At 44.2% G+C, this 21092-nt stretch overlaps 1 long non-coding RNA gene across 1 annotated transcript in view; it reads right to left on the bottom strand.

Moving 5' to 3' along the window:
• The window catches only part of LOC146351168 (uncharacterized), a 42239-nt gene extending 24094 nt beyond the window's left edge, over positions 1-18145 (bottom strand). The window contains exons 1-2 of the long non-coding RNA XR_014788892.1: positions 17580-18145; positions 9689-9777 (exon numbers count right to left, since the gene is read on the bottom strand). This is a non-coding gene — a long non-coding RNA (uncharacterized LOC146351168). The remainder of the gene's footprint in view (positions 1-9688; positions 9778-17579) is intronic.
• Positions 18146-21092: the final 2947 nt, after the last annotated feature.

The following is a 21092-nucleotide window of genomic DNA, read 5'->3' as shown; positions in this document are numbered from 1 at the left end:
CGTCTTTTTTTTTTTTTTTTTACAAGAGTGGAAATGGCAGCGGCGGCGGCCGGTCGGAAGACCCGCAGCTGCCGCTGCCGAAGCCGCCTCCGGAGCCGCTGCCGCCACCCGGAAAATCCACCCCAGGTGAGTCTCATCCCAGGGGGGATCTGCGGGGGGATGGCAGGCCATTCTGCCATGGAGTTCAGGGGGCCAAATGCACTGGCATTCAGCCTCACCAAGATCTGTGGCGGAATTCTCTGCCATCCCTACTATTTATATGATTGTGGCCTAAAGTAATGACCTTAGGGCACAATCCAAAGCATGGCAGGAGAGGCATGGGGGGATCATTCCCTCTGTGCCTCTCCTGCCTTTCTCTTTTTCGCTAGACAGCTGTTTTTGGCCGTCTAGCAGCAGGGGCGAACAGGAGAGGAAGTTGCCGTACAACACTTGGATGTGTCATACATGCAACTCCGCTCTCCCTGCCCCAGAACGCCCCCCGCCCCTTTTCAGTCACTCCACACGTCTTCTGAGCACAGAGAACAGGGCTTCTCCATGCTGCCTCAGAGGCAGCACGGACAAGGGGGGAGGCCAGATTTCCGGGAACCGACCTCGGAGCACGGGCTCCTAGGTAAGTTCCCAGAACAGAGCATATCCTATGGCCCTCTAGACAGTGACTAATGGCCATGGGATTGCTCCCTCCATCACATATATCTGGACAGGGATGGCATTAAAACCTTTGCCAGTTTCTCCTAGACCAATGGATTTAGAATGCAGGTGTCTGGTTGTATAACCTGTGCACAGTTATGCATGAGGTGGTGTTATTGATTTTATTTAAACTTACACATGAGCAACTATATGCAAGATTGCAATTAAAATTTGCAGAATTTGCAAACTTCTACATTTCTTCCTCGGTTGGTCTGACCACCCTCATTGGCTTTTTGTTAATCAAAGTTAATCTTTAACAGGAAATGGAAGTTTGAGGTTTTTTGAATCATTATATAACCGAATTGTTGTATGTTTATCATAGTGGAATTGTCTATGTTAAGGTCATAAGAAGAGCTGTGCTGGATCAGACAAAAGGCCTATTCTAGTCCAGAATTATGTTCCCACAATGCCCAACCAGATGGGAAGTCCGCAAGTAGAACATGATCACAATAGCACCTTCCCATTCATGTTCTCCAGCAATTGGTACTCAGAGGCATACTGCTTAATACTGAAGGTAATATGTAGCCATCACAACTACTATCCATTGATACCTTTATCCTCCATGAATCTGTCTATCCCCTTATAAAGCCATCCATGTTGGCAGTCATTGCTACATCTTGTGGTAGTGGATTCTATAATCTTACTATGCACTGTTGGAAGTTCTTCCTTTTATCTGTCCTGAATCTCCCACCATTTAGCTTAATGGGATAACCCCAGGTTCTAGTATTATGAGAGAGGGAGAAAAACTTCTTCCTATCTACTTTCTCCACTATGCATTGTTTTATATACCTCTATCATGTCTCCCCACACACACACACATTACCCACAATTTTTTCTAAACTTAAAAAGCTCCAGATGTTGTAACCTTTCCTCATAAGAGAGTTGTTTCAGTCATTTGATCATGGTTGCCCTTTTTGACAAGTTTCCTAGCAGTACAATACATTGGAAGGACAGATTCTGAAGCTGAAGCTCAAATATTTTGGCCACCTAATGCGAAGAGAAAACTCCCTGGAAAAGACCCCGATGCTGGGAAAGATTGAAGGCAAAAGGAGAAGGGGACGGCAGAGGATGAGATGGCTAGATAGCATCACCGATGCAATGAATATGAATTTGAGCACACTCTGGAGAGAGCGGAGGACAGGAAGGCCTGGAGTGCTACGGTCCATGGGGTCATGAAGAGTCGGACACAACTTAACGACTGAACAAGAAAAAACCAGAACTCTATACAATATTCCACATGTGGTTTGCACCATAGCTTAAAATAAAGTAACAGCAGAAAAGCAGATTAAAATTGAATAAAAGCAATATGATATGAAAAGCATTACAGTACAATAAAAGCACTATGGTATTTAAGCACATATGTTTAGGTGCTTAAGGGAGCAATCCTATGGCTGCTAGACAGCAGCTAGATGGCCATAGGATATGTTGTTTTCTGGGAAATGACTTTGGAACCCATGCTCCGAGGTCAGTTCCTGGACAACCGATGTCCCCCCACTTCCGCACTGCCTCAGAGGCAGCGTGGAACAGCTCCATCCTCTGCACTCACAAGAGGAGTGTGGAGCGGCCAAAAGGGGGTGTTCTGGGGGGCATTCTAGGGTGGGCGGAAATGCCTGTACGACACATCCAATGTGTCGTACAGCAGCCTCCTCTCTGGCTCTGCCCTCTCGTGGCTAGACAGCCACAATCAGCTGTCTAGCTGAAAAAGAAGGGCAGGAGAAGTGCAGAGGGAATGATCCCCTTTGTGCTTTTCCTGCCCTGCTTTGGATAGGCCGTCCCTCCGAGTTTGGAGGTGGCCACCTATCTAGATTAGGGATGGCAGAGAATTCTGCCATGGATCTCGGTGAGGACGAATGCCAGTGCATTCGGCCCCCTGAAATCTGTGGCGGAATGGCCTGCCCCCCTGGCCCCCCTGTGGATCCCCCCCGGGACGAGACTTACCTAGGGCGAATCTTCCGGGTGGCGGCGGCTCTGGCGGCGGCTCTGGCGGCGGTGGCAGCTGGTCTTCCGACCAGCTGCCGCCACCACCATATCTCTTGTAAAAACAAAACAAAAACAAAAAACGACGTGATAAGCTACATAAAGATTTACGTAGCCTATCATGGCTGGGTTAAAAAAACAACAACAACCTGCGTATGGGTTATTTTTGCTGTCTTAATCTATGTAAATATTTATGTAGGCTAAAATGGTGAATCAAAAAGGGACGCAAATAGCGCCCACTACGCTATTTGCATTCCCCTTTATTTTCGCCGTCATAGTCTATGTAAATATTTACGTAGATTAAGACAGCAAAAATAAGGAACGCAAATGGTGGCGGCCGTAGCCACCGCCATTTGTGTATGAGGGTTTTTTTGGGGGGGGTTCCCAGTGCCCTCCACGGCCGGAAATCCGGCTGCGGACGGCTCTGGCCTGGCTGGGCCTGGCCGGCTGCTCCGCTGAGCTGCTGCGGAGCACAGCCGGCCACGGAGGATTCCGGGGGGGAGGAACGGATCGCCTCCCCCCCGTCGAGGATTCTGGGGGGAGGGATGGAACGCCTCCCCCCCCACCATCAACATAATCCGTGAAAGGTAAGTGACTTTCGTACATCCCTATAGGATTGCTCCCTAACATAATTTTTAATAAATAAATAAATAAATAAATAAATAAATAAATGGTATCAGCTATAGATCTGAGATATGATAAAAGAGCTGGGTAGAGATGGGAGAACGAGTGATGTTAGAGGTCACTGTGGTTCTCCATTTTCCACCTCAATGTCCATCTTGGGTTGTTCATGTTCAGGATCAGGAATGTCTTTTTTTCCGTACAGGAAAAGTGCTAATTTTCAAACATGAAAAATGCACACTTTTCCAGGCATGAATCCCAAATGCACACTTCCCCCATAGGCTAACGCATGAAAATGCCATGTGAGGAGGAGGTGTATTTTTGGGAAGTGCCGAGTGCGCACTTTCAAATGGGAATGCAAGCCCAGGAACTTGCAACGTTTTCTCAAGAATTATGCTGTGCTGTATGCTGTATGGTGTGGGGTTTGGAGAGAAGGCTCAATGGGCTCCGAACGAGAGGAAGAGAACATGGCTGAGCAGCTGTGAGAGGCTGCGCATGGGACATGTTCACATGCTTTATGAAGAGGAACAAAATTCTCATATATCCCTGGCAACGGGATGCAGTGACGTGCAGACAGTTCTCCTGATCCGTCTGGTGGCCCTGAATGTGAAGATCTCTGGAATAATTTTTGTTCAAAACCCAGCTTAGTGTACTAATTCTGATAATAGTTTGAAATGCATCTATTAGAAAATGGAGAAGCGCACAAGAATTATTTACATCTATGAATTTTAGATTTGACTGTGAAAGGGGTGTAACAGTTTCTGTATTTATGCGAGCAAGAAGCCTAACACTATCCCTTGGGCTTGTAATGGGAGTGGGAGGGGGAGTAAAAAGGATATAAGTAGATAAAAGCCTGCAATCACAAAAGCCTGTAAAAGCCTATTTTTAAAAGCCTGTAGCCATGAGACTTATGAAAAAATCATGAGCATTTCGACTTTCATTCTTTAAAATGTTCCTAGCCCTCCGGTTTGCACAGATAAGTTCAGTGGTGTGACTGTACTAAGTTAATATGCATAATTCATTCCTGTTTCAGAATATATGTTTTATGGATAGGACAGCACAGGAAATCCAGTCCTACTGATTATATAGGACCAAATGTATATAGTTTTGTTTTGTTGACAAAATGGGGGGCAGGGGGGAATATAATTTAGACTTCCTTGGAGGACAGGCAGGACAAAAATGCAATTAATTTATTAAAGGATGGTTCTTAAATACAGAATAACTACCACCACACTGCTTTGACATTCATAGTTACTACATGATTACAATGAAATTTGCACTGAGATTAGTTGGTGTGTAAGTAGAATCTACAAGGTTTGTAATTGTCAAATGTGTAACGAGCCCTGATTAAGAACCAACAAACTTTAATGTTTTTATAATTCCAACCAAGATGGATTATGAATTAATTTGCATTTGCTGAGCCTGCATGTAGTTGACATGACTCTGCCATCTCCTCCTTGACCGCATCAGCAACGCGGAAAGTCCTACAGCGAATGGGCATTTTGTTGCACCTTCTGCCTGTTCTGCTTCCACAGCTGCTGCTTCTGCCTGTGGCTCTATGCAGATCTACTCTCTGCTAACAAAGCTCATGTAGTTAACAGCCAGTTGGACAAGGTATGTGACGTGGCACATGATGTCATGATGCATGGGGCAGAAAAGAATACCATATTATGCACTTCCATGATGCACATACGCAAAACTAAAAAATGCTTCAAAATCTCATAGCGACAGAGAACTTTCATCTGAGTTTACTGCACATATGTTGTTTGCCTTGGGAAAAACAACCAGGAATAGTTGTGGGATCCACTGCTCAGAAGTGAATTCATGACACTGGATTGGTAACTCAGCAAGCAAATTACAAATTACGATCGGGTCAGTTTGTCCTTCACTAATTGAGAGATGTACTGTAAGAAGGATTTGAAACTGTGTCAAAAGCCCTAACCACTTCGCAATCACAGTTCTGTACAGCTAGCCACATGCTTTATTATTTTCCAGTCTGACTAGAGGCAGTTCTTACACTCTCTCCTTCCCCAGCTTAAATTGAAGCTTTGTAATTGTTCTGAGGATTTATTCTTGTATCTGTTGATGACTCCAATGTATGTCTCATGGGTATATCAGCTAACTAATTGTCTCTGGATGGGCCCTTCTTCAGACCTCTACAGGTTGCATCTGGCAAGGTCCTTCCGCAGTTTACCATTGTGACATTCTGCTTTGTAGTAAATGCCAGAATCTGTCACAGAAGCTCCGCAAACAGCCTGAGTATTGGTATGTATATGTACACTGGAGTTGACATTGTTCTCAAGATCAGGGTCTGTGCCTTTGGTGTTGCTAAATTATGACTTTATGAACTGCAGTGACACCTGTTTTTAAATAAGCATAATGTATTTGATATTTTCTTTCTCAGCATGGTGACTCCTATGGCCCATCTCAGAGCCACACTAAGGGTAGTATCCTATTCCTAGTGTCCCTGTGTGCTTGTGGGACCCACTGCTCATTCAGCAGGACCTTGGTGCTTCTAAAAATAACTGGAAATGAGTGTTTGTGTTGTTATGTGGGGTGGTTGTATTTTAATAGATAATTGTAGTAGCTCTTTTAAATTTTGTATGTTTTAATTCTATGGTAAGTCACCTTGAGTCTTATTTTTAGAAAGGCATCTAAATATTTGTTGTTGTTGTTGTTGTTGTTGTTGTTTTGCTGTGCCATAGGCTAGAGGGGCTGGAAAGCACACAGGTTTGGAATTTTCCCTAGGTGATCTGAGATAACTATGAGAAGAGGCCAGCTGGTGGCTCCAATTTTGGTGGGGATGTGAATCCATTCTGGATTTCAGTCAGAACCAGCCAGAACACTAAAGGAGCTATCCAAGCTGATGAATCCATTTGGGGAATGGTGGTCAGTACCCTGGACAGCTCCTTTAGAGTTCTGTCTGGTTCTGACTGAAACCCAGAATGGACCTATAGCCCCACCAAAATCAGAGCCACCAGCCTCCACTGGAAGAGGCTGTCCTTTGGAACAAATGTCATCCTACAATGATTCCTGACAGAGATTGTGTTGCAGGCAAGTGTGCTGTTCATATACCATTATGTTTGCAGAGATTTCCACCGTCAGTCAGGCCAAGCCAACGCACAACATTTAAAAACACTGCTACTACAAAATAATGGAGAGACACTGTGCTTCAAACACAGCCTCTCTCCAAACACTTCCTCTCTGCTGCTACTTATATAACAAAAGCCATGCATGTTGATTGCACATATGGGGCAGTATTCAAAGGGGTTGCACTGCCTTTGCTGGTTCCATTACACTCGCAGGACCCACTGCTCACACAATGGAGCTTTGCCACTTGTAAAAATAACCTGAAAAACAAACGAGTGTTTTCTCTCGTTTCTGGAATGGGGCAGGCCAGCAGAATTCACAGAAGGGAGGGAGCTCCACTGACCTGTCCTGATCTGGAAATGAGCGTTTCCATTTTCAGAAGCAAAGGGTGGGTCCCAGAGTGTAACAGAACAAGCAAAGCTGGAGTGGCCCTCTTGAATACTGCCCCATATGTGCCATCAAATGCATGGTTTTTGTTATGTAAACAGCAGCAGAGAGGAAGTCTGAGCAGTCTCAAAACCAGGAGACTTTGTAAATGGGAGGTTAACTCTTTCTCTCTCTGCTACAGTCCCAACAAAAAACCTCCTCTCTAACGCTATTTGCATGTCAAGGGAAGCTCCCATTGGCATCAAGGGAGACCTCCCTTGAAATGCAAATGGCTTCAGAAAGGGCTTTGTTGTTGCTGCTGTTGGGACCAAGGCAGGGAGAGAAAGAGTTAAGCTTTCCCTTCCCACATTTCGGAGGGCGCGCCGCTCAGGCTTCCTCTCTGCTGCTATAACAAAAAACATGCACGTTAATTGCATTCATGCAACCAATGTCTAATTTGGCCCTAACAAATTTTGGCAATTATACATAGTCTACAAATGGTTAGTGGTCAGGAATGCTGGGAATGGAAGTCCACAATATCTGAAGATCTACTTTTTGTCCACTCCTGACCCTTTAAGGGACAGGGAGCCCTCAAGAAGGCAGGGAAGTTGAATGAAGGGTTCCAGGTAAGCAATGGATTGAAAAAACAGAACCTGATGGAAGGGTACATGGATAAGAATAAGACTTGAGGAAAATGGCAGGCTAATCAGAGTGGAGGTTTGGCAGCACATGATAAGTGTTTAGCAGCACATGATGAGTTTTTAATTGATCCTGGATCTGTCTTTGGTTATGACTGACTGTTCAAAATTGTGTTTAGTTATATATTGTCTTTATGTATATTGTCCGTGTGTTTTATGTAAATGGCTTTTAAACTTTGTATATTGTATTTTAATATTTTAATCTCTGTAGAGCACCCAGAGAGCTTCAGCTATGGGGTGGTATAGAAATGTAATAAATAATAATAATAATAATAATAATGTAATTAATAATAATAATAATGTAATTAATAATAGTAGTAGTAGTAGTAATAGTAATAAGGAGAGGTTGTACACCACTTTTCCCAACCCAGTGCCCTCCAAATGTGCTGGACTGCGGCTCCCATCATCCTAAGCCAGCAGTGGCTGTGCTCAGTGGGAATGAAGGCAGTTGTAATCTAACACATCTAGAGGCTGCTATAGGTTAGGGAAGGCTGTTCTATGCTATTTGGTGAGGAAGAGGTGATTTCTAGGAAGCTAGTCAAGATAGAGACATTGACTGGGTTCGAACGAGACAATAACCCATCATGGATAGCCAGCCATGGTTGGTTGTTGTGTTGTCCGAACCCAGAGCGCTTTCCACAGGGTGACTTATTTTTCAGGAACAAGCCGCACCAAGAACCCATGGCTCGCTGTAGGTTTGTTCTGCCCATGGTAGGTTGTCGTGTTGTGCGAGAAATAATAGGAAGGAAAAGATAGGACCCAGTGGCACAATTCAGAAAAATGAGGCGGGGGGGGGGAGCCAAAGGAGCAAATGCCCCCAAAGGCAGGGGACAGTATTTCCCCCTTGGCAATGAAATCCTCTCACTTTTAAGTGTTGAACTGAAACTTCTCAGTCTTCACCTTTTGAGCAGTTCCCCTGCTCTCCAGCAACTCCAGAAAGGGGAGACATTAACTCCCCCCTGCCCTTTTCGTGGCTCCTTTTCAGAGCACTTACTGCCACAGTTGCCACAAACCTGCCCTTTGTGGGTAAATGCAGTGGTCTAGAAATCATGGATCTGCAGAAACAATGGGTGATAGGACATAGAACTGGAGTAAGCTGGAGTCAAGAAGGAGGAAAGGACTGATGTAAAACTATTTTTAATGGAAAGGCAAGATATAAATGTAATAAATAAACAACTAAGTAAAACAATGCATAGAGCTTAGAGATAGGCGCATTTGGGGGGCATACAGAGGATGTGAAGTACTGGGGAATGTGTGCCCAGCAACCAAGGTGGCATAGCATTGCTAGCCTCCCCCTCCTCCAGTGACTCCAAAGCAGCCAGGATTGCTCTGTGTGCACTCATGTTTGTATGTGTGTATATGGATGTGTGAGTGCATGGGTGTGTGTGTGTTGTTGGGTGTCTGTGAGTGGGTTGTTGGTGTGTGTGTGTGTGTGTGTGTGTATGCGTGTGAGCACATATGTGCATGTGTGGCCCTCAGACCCATCACCCGGCATTGCATGGGGCCCTCAGGCCAAACAAGTTGTCCACCCTGGCCTAGAGTCTAGAACAGAGGTGCACAACTCAAATCAATCTGAAAGTTATTTTTGCACTTTTGTTAACCCAGAAGTACCAGATTCCCACATTAACCAAATAAAAGCTTTTTTGACACATTTTACCCCACTTACATTTAATCAAAAATGCCATCTTAAAAACACAGAGCACGTTGTTGGAAGTTCCTCCACCACCTAATGGGACTGTGCCATACAGCAGGATTTTCATCCAGGACTAATAAGAAATAGTCAAACTCTTTCATACCTCCCCATCCATATTTATTTGTCTTTGTTTCTCTGTCCCACAGGCCTTTTTGCATGCCCTCTAGCAAGCAACCTTTTCCCTACACTCCATAACAGTCTGAACTACCACAGATTTTCTTGGACTTCCACCTCTTAGAAGCCCCACCTCTTTTGCTCTGTTTGCTCACAACACAGGCCTATCAGTGGGACATCTTTCTTGGGATTGGACTCAGGGGGGTTGTCAGTGTCTGTTGATCCCTTGAAACCCTAAGGTGTTAGGGTCCTCCTCCTATAAGGAAGACTCCACCAGTTCTGGACTGGTCTTGACAGTGATATAGTGAGGCAGGACAGTCTGCAACTTGTGGAGTGCTTATGGGTGTCACTAATGTTTTTGTTATATGGGGTGGTTGTATTTTAATGGATAATTGTAACAGCTGTTTTCAGTTTTGTATGTCTTAATTCCATTTTAAGTCACCTTGAGTCTTTTTTTTAGAAAGGCGTCCTCCTTCTCCTTTTCCTCCTTCTTCTCCTTCTTCTTCTTCGCTGTCCCGCAAGCTAGAGCAGCTGTAAAGAGATAACCATGAGAAGAGGCCCTCCTTTGGAACAAATGTCAGCTTACAATGATTCCTGCCAGAGATTTTGGTGCAGGCAAGTGTGTCTTTCACATACCTTTAAGCTGCTGTCCTTGCAGAGTTTTGCACTGCCGGTCAAGCTAAGACAACAGCACAACATTCAAAAATACCACTTCTACAAGCCACTGTAGTTTTGGAGAGACACTGTGCTTCAGACGCACTGCTTAATCTTGTTCATTACTGAACTCCTACATAATAACTAAAAATAGAATGGGTTGTTGTTGTTGTTCAGTCGTTCAGTCGTGTCCGACTCTTCGTGACCCCATGGACCATAGCACGCCAGGCCTTCCTGTCCTGCGCTCTCTCCCGGAGCGTGCTCAAGTTCATATTCATTGCATCCGTGATGCTATCTAGCCATCTCATCCTCTGCCATCCCCTTCTCCTTTTGCCTTCAGTCTTTCCCAGCATCAGGGTCTTTTCCAGGGAGTTTTCTCTTCGCATTAGGTGGCCAAAATATTTGAGCTTCAGCTTCAGTATCTGTCCTTCCAATGAGCACTCAGGGTTGATTTCCTTTAGGATTGACTGATTGGACCTCCTTGCAGTCCAGGGGACTCGTAAGAGTCTTCTCCAGCACCACAGTTCGAAAGCATCAATTCTTCGGCGCTCAGCCTTCCTTATAGTCCAGCTCTCACAGCCATACATTACTACTGGGAAAACCATAGCTTTGATTAGACAGACCTTTGTCGGCAAGGTGACGTCTCTGCTTCTTACTATGCTGTCTAGGTTTGCCATAGCGTTCCTCCCAAGGAGCAAGCGTCTTTTAATTTCATGGCTACAGTCACCGTCTGTGGTGATCTTGGAGCCCAAGAAAGTAAAATCTGTCACTGCTTCCATTTCTTCCCCTTCTATATGCCAGGAAGTGATAGGGCCAGATGCCATGATCTTCGTTTTTTTAATGTTGAGTTTCAAACCAGCTTTTGCACTCTCCTCTTTCACCCTCAACAAGAGGCTCTTGAGATCCTCTTCACTTTCTGCCATTAGGGTGGTATCGTCTGCATATCGGAGGTTGTTGATAATTCTCCCAGCAATCTTAATTCTGACCTCTGATTCATCCAACCTGGCATTTCTCATGATGTACTCTGCATATAAGTTAAATAAGCAGGGTGACAATATACAGCCTTGTCGTACTCCTTGCCCAATTTTGAACCACTCAGTTGTTCCATGTCCGGTTCTTACTGTTGCTTCTTGACCCTCGTACAGGTTTCTCAGGAGACAGGTAAGGTGGTCTGGTACTCCCATCACTTTCAGAATTTGCCACAGTTTGTTGTGATCCACACAATCAAAGGCTTTAGCGTAGTCAATGAAGCAGAAATAGATGCTTTTATGGAATTCTCTTGCTTTCTCCATGATGCAGCGAATGTTGGCGATTTGATCTCTAGTTCCTCTGCCTCTTCGAAACCCAGCTTGTATTTCCGATAGTTCTCGGTTCGCATACTGCTGAAGCCTAGCTTGTAGGATTTTGAGCATCACCTTGCTGGCATGTGAAATGAGTGCAATTGTGCGGTAGTTTGAGCACTCTTTGGCGTTGCCCTTCTTTGGAATTGGAATGTAAACTGACCTTTTCCAGTCTTGCGGCCATTGTTGAGTGTTCCAAATTTGTTGGCATATTGAATGCAGCACTTTAACAGCATCATCTTTTAGGATTTTAAATAGCTCAGCTGGAATACTGTCATCTCTGCTAGCTTTGTTGTTACTAATGCTTCCTAAGGCCCACTTGACTTCACTCTCTAGGATGTCCGGCTCAAGTTCAGTGACCGCACTATCATGGCTATCAGGGACATTCAGATCTTTCCTGTATAGTTCTTCTGTGTATTCTTGCCACCTCTTCTTAATCTCATCTGCTTCTGTTAGGTCCCTGCCTTCTTTGTCCTTTATCATGCCCATCTTTGCACAAAACGTTCCCTTGAGATCTCCGATTTTCTTGAAGAGATCTCTAGTCTTTCCCATTCTGTTGTTTTCCTCGATTTCTTTGCATTGTTCATTGAAGAAGGCCTTCTTGTCTCTCCTTGCTATTCTCTGGAACTCTGCATTCGGTTGGATATATCTTCCCCTTTCTCCCTTGTTTTTCGCTTCCCTTCTTTCTTCAGCTACTTGTAAAGCCTCCTCAGACAGCCACTTTGCTTTCTTGCATTTCTTTTTCTTTGGGATGGATTGAATTGCTGCCTCCTAAACAATGTTACGGACCTCCGTCCATAGTTCCTCAGGCACTCTGTCTATCAGGTCTAATCCCTGAAATCTATTCCTCACCTCCACTGTATATTCATGAGGGATATGATTGAGGTCATACCTGAATGGTTTAGTGGTTTTCCCTACGTTCTTCAATTTCAGCCGAAATTTTGCAACAAGAAGCTCATGATCTGAGCCACAGTCAGCTCCAGGTCTTGTTTTTACTGACTGAATAGAGCTTCTCCATCTTTGGCTGCAAAGGACTTAATCAATCTGATTTCGATATTGACCATCTGGTGATGTCCATGTGTAGAGTCATCTCTTGTGCTGTTGGAAAAGAGTGTTTGCTATGATCAGCGTGTTCTCTTGGCAAAACTCTATTAGCCTTTGTCCTGCTTCATTTTGTACACCAAGGCCATGCTTGCCTGTTATCCTGGTGATTTCTTGACTTCCTACTTTAGCATTCCAATCCCCTATGATGAAGAGGACATCTTTTTTTGGTGTTAGTTCTAGAAGGTGTTGTAGGTCTTCATAGAACCGATCAACCTCAGCTTCTTCGGCCTCAGTGGTTGGGGCATAGACTTGAATTACTGTGATGTTGAATGGTTTGCCTTGGATTCGTACTGAGATCATTCTATCGTTTAAGATTGTACCCCAGTACTGCTTTTCCCACCCTTTTGTTGACTATGAGTGCTACTCCATTTCTTCTAAGGGATTCTTGCCCACAGTAGTAGATATGATGGTCACATGAATTAATTTCACCCATGCCTGTCCATTTTAGTTCGCTGATTCCCAAGATGTCGATGTTCAGTCTTGCCATCTCCTGTTTGACCACCTCCAGCTTACCTTGATTCATCGATCTGACATTCCAGGTTCCTAAACAATATTGTTCTTTACAGCATCGGATTTTCTTTTCACCACCAGACACATCCACAGCTGAGTGTCCTTTCGGCTTTGGCCCAGCCGCTTCACTCTTTCTGGCGCTACTTGAAAATACCCTCTGCTCTTCCCCAGTAGTATATTGGACACCTTCCGACCTGAGGGGCTCATCTTCCGGCGTCATATCTTTTAGCCTTGTGATAGGTTCCATGGGGTTTTCTTGGCAAGAATACTGGAGTGGGTTGCCATTTCCTTCTCCAGTGGACCACATTTTGTCAGAACTCTCTGCCATGACCTGTCCGTCTTGGGTGGCCCTGCACGGCATAGCTTATGGCTTCACTGAGTTACGCAAGCCCCTTCGCCACAACACGGCAGTGATCCATGAAGAGGATAGAATGGGTACGCCCAAGTAAAATTTACCGCTCCTGTTCCTGCTGTCCAAGGCAGAAAAATCCTGGCGGCGGTACTGCAAAAAACAATTCACTGAAGCAGAAGGTTCCATCTCAGTGGAACTCAGCCGATTATAGGCTTGAATAACCCAAGCAATAACAGCAAGTTGTATGGCAAGTCCAAGAGAGGCCAGGCAGGCATCACCTTGACCTCTGCTAACTGGAATCCAATTGGCAATTATTCATCCTTCTCTGAACATGATTCCTTCTCTGAAGGAATCACTTGGAGTGGGGTGGACAAATGCTGAGATGGCATCTTAGAGCAGCAGTTGACCATGGAACCTGGTCAGTATGTAGCTTGACAGGGAGGAAAAAGAGACTCCAAACTGAAAAGAAGGGATACAGCTTGCTTATTTATTTATTTATTTATTTATTTATTTATTTATTTATTGCATTTATATTCCGCCTTTTTTCCTCTTGCAAGGACAGCACAGAAGAAATGTTATTCTTACACTACCTGACTCAGAGATTATTCAGGTGTTCAAGAGAAATGGGTAACCAAAATATTTTTTGAGAAGTGGTGGATCAGAAAGGAAAATAAGCTTTTCTTAAAACAGAATTCATCAGTGACTAATACATTCATTGTCTTGGGGACAAGATCAAGCAATTTTGTCATTATACTGTTTTCAACTTCCATTTAGCAATGGAATGTCCCTAATCAAAGAAGCCCTGGAATGTGTGTTCTGCAAATCCTGAAAAAGAATGGAGTCCATGCAGAAAATATGGGGAAGCATAAAATGTTTGGTTGTATTCTTATGGAGAATCCCTTCTCTGGATTAACATGCCATGCCTAACAGAGGCAGTATGACTTGGTACAATTATATATGGCTCCCAACTAGATGTCAAAAGCCTTCACAAGTGCTCACTGCCATGAGAAAGGTGTTATTTATCCAAAGTATAATCACCTATAGCTGAGTTCCATTAATTGTCATCTCTCTTCTAACGCCTGATTTAGAATATTATATGTTTATGAATTATAGATGTGTTGTAATTGGGCTGATAAAGGAGTAAGTTGTTGTGTGGGTTTTATCACTTGTAGTTCTATTGTTTTGTCCTTGAGAGCAGCTGCAATTAAGTTAAGTTGTTTTAAGTTGTTTTAAAAGTTCTACTGTCAGACCTTTCTAGCAATCAAAGTGTCTTGGAATATGTTTTCTATCTCTTATGGAAGTACCTTAATTTTTATACCCTTATGAAGCAAGGTGAGTATGTGACTGGGGCCGAAACAGAAGTACCATAATATTTCTTTGTGAGTCAAAGTGAATGAGTACAAAGGGAACAAGCTACACTTAAAAAAAAAAGGAGTGGAGAAGTTTGGAAGTTTCCTCTTCAAAGAATTTAATTATCTCTGGATTGGGGGATGGAAAATCTCTAGTAGCAGCCAGGACTGTTATCTATGTTTTCAGGAAGCCATTTGTATTTACTTTGCTAGCTTTGGTTTATTTTGCCACTCAAATAGTTCTTTACAAAATTATCGATGTCCTAGTTTTTCCACATTTCTTTGATTTGTTGTCCCCAGTGCACAAGGACCCTTAATGCAGATTTGGAAATGGAAAGGTTTCTTATAACGCTCCAATCTGAGCTGTGGGCATTTCTAGACAACTGAAATATGATACTGTATAAATGAGAATGTCCTTGCTGTGAATGAAGCTTTGAGAGATAAAATGGCTTGGGAAGGATGTTCAAGTCTTTCTTAGAACTTTCTGTTGACAAAGCAACTGCTCTAGTAAGGCAGTCAGGGTTCACAAGTCAATCATTTCACAGAGGTCAGAAGCATGTTCCCCATTGATTTCTATGGGAGCAAGGCCAGGCATTTATTTTTTAAGGTCCAACTTTCTTTTCTAAATGGTTGTATTGATGTAGGGTAAAGCCTTTGATTGTGTGGATCACAACAAACTGTGGCAAATTCTGAAAGTGATGGGAGTACCAGACCACCTTACCTGTCTCCTGAGAAACCTGTACGAGGGTCAAGAAGCAACAGTAAGAACCAGACATGGAACAACCGATTGGTTCAAAACTGGGAAAGGAGTACGACAACGCTGTATATTGTTGCCCTGCTTATTTAACTTATATGCAGAGTACATCATGAGAAACAGTGGGTTGGATGAATCACAGGTCAGAATTAAGATTGCCGGGAGAATTATCAATAACCTCAGATACGCAGACGATACCACCCTAATGGCAGAAAGCAAAGGGGATCTAAAGAGCCTCTTGTTGAGGGTGAAAGAGGAGAGTGCAAAAGCTGGTTTGAAACTCAACATTAACAAAACGAAGATCATGGCATCTGGCCCCATCACTTCCTGGCACATAGAAGGGGAAAAAATGGAAGCAGTGACAGGTTTTATTTTCTTGGGCTCCAAGATCACCGCAGATGGTGACTGTAGCCATGAAATTAAAAGACGCTTGCTCCTTGGGAGGAAAGCTATGGCAAACCTAGACAGCATAGTAAGAAGCAGAGACGTCACCTTGCCGACAAAGGTCCGTCTAATCAAAGCTATGGTTTTCCCAGTAGCAACGTATGGCTGTGAGAGCCGGACTATAAGGAAGGCTGAGTGCTGAAAAATTGATGCTTTCGAACTGTGGTGCTGGAGAAGACTCTTACGAGTCCCCTGGACTGCAAGGAGGTCAAATCAGTCAGTCCTAAAGGAAATCATCCCTGAGTGCTCATCGGAAGGACAGATACTGAAACTGAAGCTTTGGCCACCTAATGTGAAGAGAAACATCACTGGAAAAGACCCTGATGCTGGGAAAGATTGAAGGCAAAAGGAGAAGGGGACAGTAGAGGATGAGATGGCTAGATAGCATCACCGATGCAATGAATATGGACTTGAGCACGCTCCGGGAGAGAGCGCAGGACAGGAAGGCCTGGCGTGCTCTGGTCCATGGGGTCACGAAGAGTCGGACACGACTGAACGACTGAACAACAACAACAAATAATGCAGAAGATGTTGGCGATGAGCAGCAAACGAAGCAAGATTTTCTTTTACAGACTTAGTGCTATCAGAAATTGTGAAGAGGTATTGTTTATGTTTGTTATGGCTTTTAAAGGTTGTTTTTAATGTTTTACTATGCTTGTATTTGATTATGGTTTTTTATTCTCTGACATTTTTTGTAAACCACCATGGCTGGCTTCAGAAAGGCAGTACAGAAATACAGTAAGCAAACAAATAAATATGTTTGTTTCTTGCAAGAAATTGGAGAAGGAATAAGAAGCCACATATAGGAGAATGGCTTCAAATGTTTTTATGTTGGATTAACTCGTGAATTATTATTTATTCATTTTTATTCATTACTAAGCTTTACTTATTTTATGTAATGGTTTGTGTCTGTGATTCGTTGCTCCAGGTTTGTGTATGTGAGTTTGTTTTAAGAAGAAGAGTACATAAGAGCAGATCTAAAATCAGGCCACTGTTTCAGGCCATCAATTAGTACTCTGATCTCATGGCAAAACTTCAGGAAGGCATCAGCTAGAAGAGGTTGTCAAAAAGCCAGATGTTACATCTGGAAAGAGTTTGCTTACACCTTGCCATCTGGAACTTTTTAGTGCTCTTGATTGTTTGTTAGTTCTTGTTTTTGTTTTAATTCTGCTAGGTCCAGGAATGATGATTCACCAATCATGATTATGTCATTTGAATTACAGAAGGGCTGTTGCTGCAAATATGAGGATTTAAAAAAAAGAAAAGAAAACAAGGGAAGTTTCTCAGGCTCCCTTCCTGAAAATGTTAATTCAGGGAGGGTTATCTGCCTTACATTTTCTGCACTGTAGACAGATTAAAAGAATTCCTACCACGCCCCAAGGGCTCCAGTTGCCTTGGAGCAGGGATAGGCAACGGGGTGCCCATGGGTACCAATGGGTCCCCAGATACCTTTCTTAGTGCCTGACAAGGTGCCCTAGTCCTCCCACTTTTTTTTAGTTAATACATTTTCTTACCTGCAGCTGGGATTGCTATGAAACAGGTTTCTGTTGGTGCTTAAAACTGTGGGTTCAAATGAGATATTTAGTGTGTTGGGGCTTGGACCCCACCTCTGCCTTGTATACTCAAGTCTTTTGGTAGGTTGCTTGTCCTTTGCCATGCCTCCGATAGCAACCATTTTATGATGGTGCCCAGGACAGTTTCTCAAATGGCCAAAAGTGCCCATGGCCCAAAAAAGGTTGCCTACTCCTGCCATAGAGTCTATGTTCACTGGCTGAGGGAATTTTCCAGCCAAGTGGAACAGCCACATCAACTGCTTTAAAACTCACCATATATCTGCAATGTCAGGATCCAAAGGACTTAAAGGTGAGTGCATTCTGATCTTCAGAAGGAAAAGAAGAAGCAGGAGAGGGCTGGATGGAATCCAACTCAAATGACCATCAGGAACCACACAGAAGAAGGCTGGATTCTTTTGCTCAGCTGGAGTCCCTATTGCAGTCCTCAAATTATATGGAGGGGGAGCAGAGCAGGCCCCAGGCCTGACCCTTTCCCTGAGAGCACCCTTGGCCATTGTCTTTTTTAGAAAGCTACCGGAATGGCATAAATGACTAAAACTCAGGGAAGCAAAGGAAGACTTGTGGATTTCTTTGTGGGCCTTGCTATTCCCACCCCCCACAATAATCCAAGTACTGTTGCAAACCTCTTAGGAGAATATAATGAAACTCGTCCCACTTAGGAGGCTGAAAGTGCTTTCTGCAGAGGGCCAGAGAACAAGTTTCAGAAACCTTGTTGTGGCTCTCATGAACCCACTCAGGTCCGGCCCTCCCATGAGGCAGACTGTCTCAGGAAGTGGATTGGGAGGAGCAGCAGATCAGGGTGCCAGCCTCAATCTGCCACTCTTCCTGTCTGCCACAGCTACCTGCTGCCCTCCTACTGCCTGCCACAGCCAATTGGATTGTCTCGCTGGCTCCTTTGCTGGTCAATGCTCCTCCCTCCTCCCCCCTGAGTTGCTGCTGCTGCTGCCATTCCTGCTTGCTCTGCAGTACCGCTGCTGCTTTTGTCGCTGTGGCTGGCGACGCTCTTACAAGGCTCTCAGGAGTGCAGGCCCAGGCCTTGGCCAGCCGCTCTAGCCATGGAAGAGTGGCACAGGGGAGCACATTGCAGGCAAGCACATTCTTCAACTCCAGAAGGGAAATAAGCAGGCATTGGTTGGAGCGAATCCAGCTCAAATGTGGCCGAGGTGGCTCAGGGAGTGCCTATGCTGTCGCTCCTTTGCAACTGTGGCAGCAAATACCGTTTAAAGCTTGCTAAATTTTAAATATAATTTTAAAGTTTTACAAACTGTATACAGTATTTGTCAGTGTTGTGGCAAACCAGCAGTGCCACAAGCCACAGGCATTCTCCCTGACCATCCCACCCACAATGCCTCGCTCTGAGGAAGGGCACCACGGCTCCAGAAATCCTGGGAATACCTGCACTGCCATCAATGCAGCAGTAAAACCTACAGCAAACTGGCACATCTTTGGGGGCGGCAGGGGGGGTGGGGAGAATGAGGACCATCTCAGGCAGTGCAGTGTCTCAGGCAGTGCAGTGCAGCCATCACAACTGGAATCCTTGGTTTCCTTTCCTTAGACCAGCTTTGTGGGAAATCAGATCCCTCTAGCCAACTTAGTGAAGAGTGAGAACTCTCAGGTCTGGCGCTCTTGAAGCAAATGGGATGCCTTGCTGATCTCTCTGATTCAGGCATGCCAAGTTCTGGACCTCCCAACAGGCGCAGAGCTAACTCATCTTATATTGGGTGGTACCAGTTCAGTTTACACACCTAATCTGGGTTCATAGTGGGGCCATCTGCCTTTGTGGGCTCCTACACATACATAAAGTGACCTGTAGTTTCATTCCCTCTTTGAGCAGCCCACCCCTTGAAGGGAAAACCCTTTAGTGACACTGCTGTTAACTACTTGCCCATTACAACGAGCATATGTGTATGCCCTGCGATCATGATATGCTAGTTCACCATTTGGATTATGAATCTGAAAACTAAATAGTTCTGTTTTAGCTGCAATCAACTTCCTTCGTCAAGCACGGCCCTAATTTTATCCTTATGTTTAGAATAAACTCTTGCTGAGGTCAGGGGGCTCTGTTTGAACCATAAATTGTGTCTGTTCTGAGACAGTGGATCTGAGCTCATTTGTCATACAGAATCTGATCTTGGGCTAATTAAAATAATCACTTCCATGTCACTAGTCAGCCCTGCAGACCAATCCTTAATTCCACACCATCTGGCTGCAGAATGCCCTGATCATTTGGAGGCACGAGCAAAATCAGAGGCTTTGAAGTTGCATTACGCAGATGAAAAACTGTGTTTCCTGTTAAAGGCCACTTTTACACATGACTAACCAGCAGAAAATTGGTTCAACCTGGGAGCCCTCTGGGGCAATTTGAATGCAGTTGTCTCTTGGACACTAGAAACTATGTGGTTAGGTGTTGGTGGGCATAGAGGATGCTTCCCATTTTTTCCCAGAACCATTGCGCACATGAAGATGGGTAATTGCCCTTTTTGGTATAGATGATATAGATATACTGTAGATGTATTACAGATGCAAGCACAGACATTCTCCTTCCCTTTACTATGCAGACACTATGCTGGGAAAGTAACTGCTTTTGAAGGTATTTGAGAGGTTAAAGACTACACTTTGTAGTAAGCAGAAGTTATTATACAAGATTCATATTTCTACCATGCCCCAGACTGTTGAGATTTCCTGGGAGTAGTCATGCTTTGATCTGGAAGTAAGGATAATTTGCAGCACGAGATTGGCTGAAGCAAACACTGACAAGCAGAACCATCACAGCATGCTGTTTCCAGCCAAATGCACACTGCTGATCATGGATGCAAACAGAGCTGGACCAGAAAATAAAGATATCCCAGCAGATGGTTCCCGAAATATTCAGACCACAGCATGTGCTAGCAGAACATTTCTGATGGGAATAAAACAAGTCAAACTGAACACGAATCTTTAGTTATCGACTATAAGCTGTAGTAGCATTTCCTTTCGATGGTTTCTAATGCACCTTCTAACAAATTGCAATGGTGCAGGATACGAATTTTCAGCAGACGAACATGTAAAACATCTTTGTTAATGCTTCAAATACTGGATTAATTCGACCAGTGTCATCCTTGGCTGTTCCCTAGCATATCGTACATGTCCACATACAGCAGCCTCCTACAACAAAATATACCCTGTATTTTAAATAGGGAAGAACTGAACGATCTTTAAAGTCAGGATTTATTATAGGCACAAGGTCCTTCTCTGCCACTGTTCATCATCTTTGGACTAATGTATCTCTGATGTTCCAGGCTAAAACTTATAAACAGGTTTTCCTTCTAGGTGAACATGGACTGGTTTGCACAACACAATGGGTTATTGTGAGTTAATTCACCCACAATTAGCCCTGGCACGTGCAGAGTGTGTGTGGACTCCATTTTGAATATGCAACCTCTGATCCAGGTGATCGGGGGTTGCAGCCATCATGGGTTAGGCAAGGCTCAAGCAACTTACCATGCCCCATCGCTATCTCCACCTCCCCATGTCACAAGACTCATCTACCACCATCACCTTCATCTTGCCTGACGCCAGCTTCAATTCGCTCTCATGCTTTCAGTCTCCAACTATTTCTCGTTCCTGGGAAACCATCAAGATAGCAGAACCTGGGCCAGATTAAAATGGAAGATGAGAGATAAAGGTGTGTATTATCAACTTGCTGAAGGCCCCTAATGCTATTCCAGTGCCATCTGAAGTGCAGGGCCCTGCAGCCCCCGCCCCCCATGACTGCTCAGAGTGGGG

Source organism: Heloderma suspectum, chromosome 3, assembly GCF_057233095.1.
Source record: "Heloderma suspectum isolate Gila_16-S chromosome 3, 16-S_ref, whole genome shotgun sequence".
In the NCBI taxonomy this organism is placed as follows: Eukaryota; Metazoa; Chordata; class Lepidosauria; order Squamata; family Helodermatidae; genus Heloderma; species Heloderma suspectum.
This window is presented reverse-complemented; position numbering and strand designations above follow the sequence as displayed.